This window comes from Cricetulus griseus (assembly GCF_003668045.3).
Source record: "Cricetulus griseus strain 17A/GY chromosome 1 unlocalized genomic scaffold, alternate assembly CriGri-PICRH-1.0 chr1_0, whole genome shotgun sequence".
Classification (NCBI taxonomy): Eukaryota; Metazoa; Chordata; class Mammalia; order Rodentia; family Cricetidae; genus Cricetulus; species Cricetulus griseus.
Genome location: NW_023276806.1, coordinates 61,984,700 through 61,994,424, shown reverse-complemented (window position 1 = coordinate 61,994,424; position 9,725 = coordinate 61,984,700). Strand labels below are relative to the sequence as shown.

Sequence of the window (9,725 nt, the reverse complement as noted above, 5' to 3'; positions counted from 1 at the left end):
GAAAATTAGGTAATTTACTTTAAGTACACTAGTGATATGATGGGCCATGTCCCAAAGAGATCTAGTGTCTGGAAATGACCTTACTACTACATGTCTAAGCTGACTTTGTTGATGTCCGTTCATCTTCATAGTTACTTTCTCTCTATATTTTTAATTTTCATTCATTCATTCATTTACTTGTCTGCTTGTTTGTTTTTAGGGAGGTCTCAGGTAAGCCAGGATGACCTCAAACTCACTGCTAAGCCAAGGCTGGTCTTGAAGTCCTGGTCTTCCCATACCCGATTGCACAGTGTTGAGGTCTTGAGATAAGATCATCTTGTGTGTTCTTTGAGTGGGATAATGGTGTCACAGGGGTCTTAATGACTTTGGAAGAAAAAATTAAGGAGTCAGAAAAATAATTAACAGCCAAGATATTTTGACAATTGTGGCTTAAAAAAGGTGAAGGCAAGGGAAGTGGTGCCCTCTAGAGGCCAAAACAGGGAAAGCCTCCAGTAGACTACCGGTGGCTCCATGCTCTGAGCCCTTTGGAAACGCTGACCTTAAGTCATCTAAACTAATGAATTCCTGTGTGTCTAGGCTGTTACCCATTCATTACAGCAGTGTTAGAAAACTATTACAAGTTATTCTGGCTGTTTGGTGATAAACTGTACTTTGGACAGAACATATTCATGAAAGTTGTTAGCAAGTTCTGTTTCTGTGGGTTTGTGTCTAGAGAGGATGCTGTAATGCAATTTCAGAAGCAATGGATGTCATCATTTTGAAAAGAAATTAGATAGTAAGGAAATTAGTCTTGTATTAAGGACTGCAATTACAGAGTTCTACTTAAACACACAAAGTGGGCAACAAAACACTGCAAGAATTTGCTGTTGATGGGCTGGAGAGATGGTTCAGCCGTTAAAGGCTAGGCTTACAAACAAAAATATAAGAATTTGATATTGCTTCTAGTGCACCTTGGCAAAAGCTGGGAAGCTGGAGTGTTGTCAGGAGGTACTTGTCATATGGAAAACCCACCTTTCCCCTTGTAAAAGACCATTCTAGGAGCCTAGAATCAGCTTCTCAGAGGAAACCATGGCTTGTAATTGACAGATATGTAATGAGTACACAGATCCACAGGACACTAATATTGTATCTGTTAAGTCTTGTAAGGCTGTCCGGAGTGTGTTTCAGTTACATTGACTTCTTCACCAAATTGGACACCTGCAAAACTATCCTGTGACATTTGGTGTCCCCCCCCACGTGTATCCACAGCTACCTTGGAATTTATTTCACTGATCTTTGGTGTCATCTGCCTATTTTGAGAGATGCTACAAGGTAAAATGGCATTGCCATGTGAAATATCAATTATATTTCATCTGTGTTCTGTAGAATCTCCTCCCCAAGAACTCAACAAATCATTTTCTTGAGATAGTGGTCTTAGAAACAGATGAGGGCAAGCTGCTAGTAACAGAACAAGAAGATCAGAATCTTTTTTTCTATTTTAAATTACTTTATAATGGAGAATTAACTAGACCTTCTTAGAGAAAATGCTTTATATAGCTGCAGATGCCCAGCATGCATTGTTTTCTAAACTCTTACCAGCACACCTGCAACACTGTGAATCTTTCAAGGAAGAAACCAGAATGTATAGCCTCCACTATGGAGGCTGTTCAGTGCACCACGACAGAAATATCACTTATAACACAGGCACACACTAATAAAGATGATACTAAAAGAAGGAACTGTGTGAGTGGAACCTCCGGACTTTTTACTCAATTTCTTTGTGAGGTAAAAGTTGGTCCTTTGAATTAAGGAAATAAAACATAATATCTATACACAGTGCAGTACATACATCTGTAGGTAGGGGATTCTGGGAGCATGGTCCTAATGATAGTAATAATCTGAATAGTAATCAATCAAAAGCTTCAATGAGCTTCTGATACTCTTTACATGTCCAAAGGAAGTATTATTTTATCTTTCCCTTTTGAGTGGATGAATGCATGTGTGTGTATTGGCATGTGAGCCTGTGTAAGTCTTGTTGGAGACATAAGTCAGTACCTTCCACATACTTAGGTATTTCTCTACAAATGGGCTACATTGTTGTCTCTCTGTCTTTCTCTCTTCTTTCTTCATTCTTCATTGACCTCCCATAGAAACCCAGAACCATCAAGAAGCCAGCTCATCTCACTGTGTTTCTGTGACAAATGTTCAAAATGGTAGGGTGTTCCATATATGGATGACAGTTATAAACTTTCAATATAATTTGTAAAAGACCAAAGTGTAGCTCTAGTGATGTGACTAAAATTCATGAACCTTTCTTAGTCTGTGATTAAAATTCATGAGTCTGCTGTCTTAATTTGCTCTCCATTGCTGTGTGGAAACACCATTACCAAAAGCTACTTTGAAATAAAAAAAAGGCGTTATTTCAGGTTCCAGCTTATAGTGCATCAGAAGAGGAAGTTAGGGTAGGAACTCAAGCAAGTCAGGGGTCAATGAAGAGGCACTGAAGAGTGCTGCTTACTGGCTTGCTTTTTTATATACCCTAGGAGTACCTAACAAAGGGTGGCTCTGCCCCCAATAGACTGTGGACTTCTATATTGATTGTAAGTCAAGAAACTGCCTTAGGAAAGGATATGGTCAGTAAGACAAAACGGCAGCCTACAGATTGGGAAAAGATCTTCACTAACCCCACATCTGACAGAGGACTGATCTCCAAAACATATAAAGAACTCAAGAAACTAGACACCAAAATACCCAATAATCCAATTAAAAATGGGGTACATATCTAAACAGAGAATTCTCAACAGAAGAAACTCAAATGGCCATTTAAGGAATTGCTCAACATCCTTAGCCATCCGGGAAATGCAAATCAAAATGACCGAGATATCATCTTACACCTATCAGAATGGCTAAGATAAAAAAACACTAATGAGAACTAATGCTGGAGAGGATGTGGAGTAAGGGGAACACTCTTCTTCCATTATTGGAGAAGTGCAAACTTGTACAGCCACTTATATGGCAGTTTCTCAGAATTCTGGGAATCAATCTACCTGAAGACATAGCAATACCACTCTTGGGCATATGACCAAAGGATGCACAATTATGTCAAAGGACATTTGCTCAACTATGTTCATAGCAGCATTATTTGTAATAGCCAGAACCTGGAAACAACCTAGATGCCCATCAACCGAAGAATGGACAAAGAAATGTGGTACATTTACTCAGCCGTAAAAAAAAATGACATCATGAAATTTTCAGGCAAATGGACAGAACTAGAAAAAAATCCCAAGTGAGGTAACCCAGACCCAGAAAGACAAGCACAGTGTGTATTCACCCATGAGTGGGTATTAGATGTAAAGGAAAGGATAACCAGACTACATCCACAACCCGAGAGAAGGTAGGTAAAATGGTGGACCTAAGAGAGACACACATGGAGGGCCCCAGGAAGGGAAAATAGTGAATATCTCCCGAGTAAACTAGGAGGGGGTATAAGGGAGGTTATGGTGGATGGAAATATGAGGGATCAAGAAGACCAAGTTGAGGGAAGAATAGATGGGGAGAGCAATGAAAGAGATATCTTAAAGAGGGAGGCATGATGGGGTTAGAGAAAAACCGGATGCTATGGAAATTCCTAGGAATCCAGAAGGATGACCCCCAGCTAAGATTCCTAGCAATAGTGAAGAGGGTGTCTGAACAGGCCTTTCCCTTAAACCAGATTAGTGACTACCCTAATTGTCATCATAGAGCCTGTATCCAGTAAACTGATGGAAACAGATGCAATGATCCACAGTCAAGCACTGGTCAGAGTTCCTGGAGTTCAGCTGAAGAGAGGGTGGAGGGATCATATGAACAAGGGAAGTCAAGAGCATGATGGGGAAAACCACAGAGACCGCTGACCAGAGCTAGTGGGAGCTCATGGACTATGAGATTATGGATTGACAGCTGGGGAACCTGGTTGGGACTAAACTAAAACAATCTGAATATGGGTGACAGTTATGTGACTTGATCTCTTGGGGTGGGACTGGCAATGGCACTAGGACCTATGCCATTGCCATATGGGCTTTTTGGAGCCCATTCCCTATGGTGGGATACCTTGTTCCATCTTGATACAGTGGGGAGGGGAGTGGTATGCAAACTTGGTATGACAGACTTTGTTGACTTCCCAAAGAAGGTCTTACCGCCTCTAAAGAGGCGGGGGTGGGTCGGTAGGAGAATGGAGGGAGGGGAAATAAGGTTGGTAAGTAAAATGAAAAATAAAATTTTTAAGTAAACAACAGAAAGAAAATGCCTTAGGCAGGTATGAGTTCTCAAAACTCAGGAGGCAGAGGCAGACAGATCTGGTGACTTAGAGGCCAGAATAATCTACATAGTGATTTCTAGTATAGCCCCAGCTGTGTATAGAGAGTCTGTATAACAAATTGTGGGGGGGCAAGAAAATGCCTAGAGACAGCTTTATAGACAGTCTGATGGAGGCATTTCTTAAGTGAGGCTCCCATCTCCAGATGACCATAGCTTGTGTGAAGTTCACGCCAAGGCAGCTAGCACAGCTGCTTAGAGACCAGGTTTGTTTTAGTGACTGCTTAGTAACATACTGAGTGTGGACTAAAGTAAGCATATAACTGAGCTGGTGAGATTCTAATTTGGCTTAGAGCACTGGCTGCTCTTCCACAAGAACCAAGTTCAGTTCCCAGAACTCACATGGAAGACCTCAATTATTTATTTTTCTAGTCCTAGGGAATCCTAAACCCTCTTCTGGACTCCTCTGGTATATGGAACACAATTTCTACACAAACATCAATGCAAAAGAGCCATTAAATAAATAAATAAATAAATAAATAAAATTTAAAAGGAAGTTCAGCAGTCTTTTTGGGCTGTTTGCACATCTTTGAAAACCCAACTGTCCAGTTGGTGGCTTATAGCAGGAGGGTAGTTAGCTTTTTCTGAGTTTGTCCCTGGTTCTAGGATAGCTACACACATGAGTGTAATGACAGCACACATTGGACCCTGCTACTAAAAGAGTAAAATTAAAGAAGACATGAAGGTAAAAGAAGGTGGGGGTACATCGGAGGTGTTGAGAAGGAATATGAATAGGATCAAGATTCATTGCATGCTTGAGTGAAATTCTCAAAGAGTTAATAAGAAAAGTACATGGAAAAATAGTAATATAAACAAACCAATGAGACTCCAACATGATGTTATGGATAAATTGTGCTCATTCACTGCTTGTCACCATGTTGGCAACTCCTCTATAAGTCAAGGTGCTGACAACCCATCACAGGTGAGTAGAGGTGACGCAGAGCTCTACACACCTCCTGTCCTTTGATCTGCTTTCTGCTATGGTCTCTTCTTTCATGCTGGTAAGAAAGGAATTCAAAGACTGTGGTTGGCTGTGGAATGAGAAACCTTATGGGCAGAGCCCATGATTCTTCTCAGATGGGCTCAGTATCCCCTGTGAGGGACAGCTCCCTCAAACAGCTCTCCAGGAGCTCAAGGGAGCACTGGGCTCACCATTTAGCCTTCTTTGTTTCAAATGAAGAGTCTGGAAGTGGTCAAACACAGAATTTCAAATAACAGATTTGAGGTAGGAGGGACCTGAATAAACCTAACCCACCTGGTGAAGAGACACAGATGACACTTTTCAGCCACCTTCGGAAATCTAGGTAGAGAAACAAAACTGAATAACTCAAAACCAACTGATAGATGAATAGTACTAAGGAATGAGCCAGAGTTATGGAGGGCTGGGTTGGCAATTTCTGAGCTGACTGAATCATTCAACATATGTCAGTGTTTTCTAGGCACAGAGAGTCTCACTAAGACAAGAAGAAAGAGATGAAAGATGTGGGAACCATTTTACTATTCACTTTCTAGAAGGGGAGGCATCCCTAAGCCTCTTCTTTGATATCTGGAGGCTGTCCTGAACTGACTCTACAGACCAGGCTGGCCTGGAACTCACTGAGATCCACCTGCCTATGACTCCCAAATGTTGGGATTAAAGGTGTGCACAACTACCACCTGGCTAATTCTGATCCTGAAGCCAGAAGACCCACATTTAATTGGGTCACACCTTCTTTTGAAAGCCTATAAAAGGACACTGAAGAAGGAGGCTGTTGCTCTCTGCCTGCTTGCCCTCACTATGCAGCAAGCCAAATCCTTCACTGGAATTAGAGAAACGTCTTCAGGATTCCAGCAGATATTGAAGACCAGCTGACAGGTCAAATCTCCTTGACTGAATAAGTACTGAATTCTTGAACTTTTACTTCACAGCTACACATTGTGGGATTAGCAGGACTGCAGCCATAAGGCATTGTAATGAGTCTCCTTTCTTCATATATAGAGTCACTTCATATGTTATGCTACTCTAAAGAAACCCAGTACATTTTTATATGAGTGTATAAAATGTCCCAAATGATTCAACAGTTGTGTGTAATTGTCAAAACCTAGTTACCTATTGACATAACATTCAATCTAGAAAAAAATGGAATGATGTAACTGTCCCTAATAGACTAGACTGTCTTCTTTGAAACTAATACTGAAATATTAGAGAATTTCAGAGAGATGCATAGAAGTGAGAACAGAGGGGAAAACAGAAGCTAAATATCTGAAATGTGTCTGATTGTGTCCCACAGGGTAAAGAGAAAACAAATCCTAGTTCTTCATTTTGGATCCTGTCCACCATCCAAACTGCCACCTGCAAAAATGTCAGGGGATCAGGCAGTCAAAACTGCCAGAGATTCTCCTACAGGTGGGCCATCAGCAACTTCTTTTTTCCCTCCTGGATGATATTCAGGAAGGCATTAAAAGTCCAACTTTCTCATCAGGAGTCAATCACAAACTGAAATGGTATTTGAGAGTACACCTGAAGGGGTTGACAAAGAAAGCACAGGTTACCTGTCAGTTTACCTAGTGTTGCTCAGTTCTCCAGAGAGATATGTTTGGGCAAAGTTCCAGTTCTGGATCATAAGCACCTAAGGAGAGAAAACCCAAAGTGTGATGCACCCAAGAGTCTTCAGATCCTTGCCAGACTACCAGTGGGTATTCAGAAAAGTTCATCCTTCCAGATTTCCTCTTTTCCTACATACATTGGCTTCATCCAGGTGATGAGCTTACCCTCCTCTACAAGGTCAACATGGTCCTGCATTTTTTGAATGAAAATGTCACCCAAGATCAAGGTTCCAAGGTGCACGACGGCAGATGAGCTAGCAGTGCTGTGGGAGAATTCCCTCTTCACACAGTGCTGCCTGGTGGTAGCTGGCCAGGAATTCCTAGCTCACCACGCCATCTTAGCAGCTCACTCTCTAGTTTTCAGAGCTCTGTTTGAACATGACAAAAAGGAGAACAAAAAGAACTGAGTTGAGATTCATGACCTGGAACCGCAAGGCGTCAAGGCAATGATGGGCTTCATTTACATGGGGAAGGCACCAGACCTCCACAGCATGGCAGATGCTGTGCTGGCAGCTGCTGACAAGTATGGCCTGGAGCGTTTGAAGGTCATGTGTGAGGATGCCCTCTGCAGGGACCTCTGTGTTGAGAATGCTGCCCACACTCTCATCCTGGCTGACCTCCACATGCAGAGTAGGTTAAAGCACAGGTACTGGATTTTATTACAGCTCATGCTTCTGAGGTCTCTGAGATCTCATAGTGTAAATTAATGGTTGGGTGACATCCACACTTGCTAGCAGAACCATACTGCTCCCTGGCATCTGGAGCTGTCTTGCCGGTGTACCTGTAATGGTGGCCATACCCCTATGGGCATGGCTTCAGGCAGGCAGAAGAAGAAAGAGGGAGGCTTGAGGTGTGGCTTCTTTTCCTTCTTTTTGCTTCCATCTCCCTGAAGCCACGCCCAAAGGGATGTGGCCACCATTACAGGTTTACTGGGAAAGACCCCTATAGGCATCTTCATGAGACCCACTCCTGGAGCCTCCTCTCAAATGTTTGAAAGAGGTCCTAAGACCCTGGTTAGCTGTGAGCTATAGTTGGTTGGTTTTACTCTTTGCTCTTTGTTTTTTTTGGGTTCTGCCACCCACCCCAAATACGTGGAGTCTTATTCTTACTTATGAATGCCTGGTCTTAGCTTGGCTTGTTTCTCACCAGCTTTCATTAACTTAACTTATCCCATCTACCTTTTGCCTTTGGGCTTTTGTCTTTATTCTATATAGCTTTCTTTACATATTATTCCATGGCTTGCTGTGTAGCTGGGTGGCTGGCCCCTGATGTCCTCTCTCCTTTTCTCTTTTTTCTCTTCCTAGATTTCTCCTCCGCTCTATTTTCTCTGCCTGCCAGTCCTGCCTATTTCTCTTCCCACCTAGGTATTGACCATTTAGCTCCTTAGTAGTCCAATCAGGTGTTTTAGACAGGTAAAGTATCACAGCTTTACAGAGTTAAACAAATGTAATATTAAAGAATGCAACACACCTTTGCATCATTAAACAAAAGTTTCACAGCAAAAACAAATGTAACAATCTTCAACTAACATGTCATCAGCAACAGTGACCTTATATTTCCCAGAAGCACCAGCCAGTGTTTTTACCAATGACTCATAGTAGGAAAGTGATCTCTGGAGCATATCCACCTAATCTGGGGAAATTAACTATGGTTGCTCAGGCATGAAAACAGCTGTAAATGAATTATAATAGGGTTGGAGGAGAGGGCTGGGCTTGACTCTGCTGTACTCAAACTAAAGTATACCAAACTCTAACTAAACTATGTATGATATGAATAAAAAATTTAAATCAGTTTATTGATTCCAGTAGTGTTCTGTTTACAGAACCCCATTGTTGTCCTTCCAGCTCTGTTAAGCTGAGCATGTGTGGGCAGACTCTTAACTGCCACACCAGTATCACACAGCTTCTCTTCCTTCTTAGCACTTAATATTGGCAGAGTAGAACACACCCCATCGTGCTCTTAAGAAAACTGAGAAGAGCATGTAAAAGCGGAGAGATCATACACCATCTGACAGAGAAGTGCTTTTGGTCCAAGCACACAAAAGTCTCATTTGTATTGAAAATGTTGCAGGGGATTGAGTCATGAATAATCCGTATACTCTAGGCCAGCGGTTCTCAACCTTCCTAATGCTGGGATCCTTTAATAGAGTTGCTCATTTGTTGTGACCCTAAAATTATGTCCTTGCTATGTAGAAGTATAATTTTGCTACTGTTGTGAAACATAAGGTAAATATCTGATATGTAAGATATGTAATATTCCACACCTTGAAAGCATTCTTAGGTCCCCAAAGTGCCGCAACTCACACAGCTCTAGACCACGCCTGCCAGACGACATGGTAAGGTTTCTGCAGATCTTTTCTTCTCCCTGTGTTCCTTCAGATTCAATGTCCCAGTCCTACTTCCAGTTCTGCAATACAAAACCACTGCACCCTTTATTCCCTTGCCCCCCACCCAATCTCCTGTGGTATCCACAGACCATCCCCTTCTAAACTCCCTCCTCATGTTTACGAGGCACTCCCTGATAATCCAGATTATCCAATCCTGCCAGGGATGCATGCAACCTTTCTATAGATTTCCCATTCTCCTTCTGTTCCTCTAGATACAACCCAAGTCTCATCTGCAATGCTATAGCAGACCTTCTGGGGCTATCTCTCTTCATTGTGTCTTCCTATTCCAAGGAGACAAAATAAGTGGATTCTGGTAGAACAGTGCTCTCCTCCTTCCTATGATCCCTTCAGACCTCTATCCCAAGTCCATTTCTATGTGTCAACTGCCAATATTCAGAAATACATTTTACCAAGAACTCCA

General features: G+C 42.0%; 1 pseudogene; it reads left to right on the top strand.

Moving 5' to 3' along the window:
* The first annotated feature begins 7,127 nt into the window (after positions 1–7,127).
* LOC107979013 lies at positions 7,128–7,705 on the top strand (annotated as a pseudogene).
* The last annotated feature ends 2,020 nt before the right edge of the window (positions 7,706–9,725 follow it).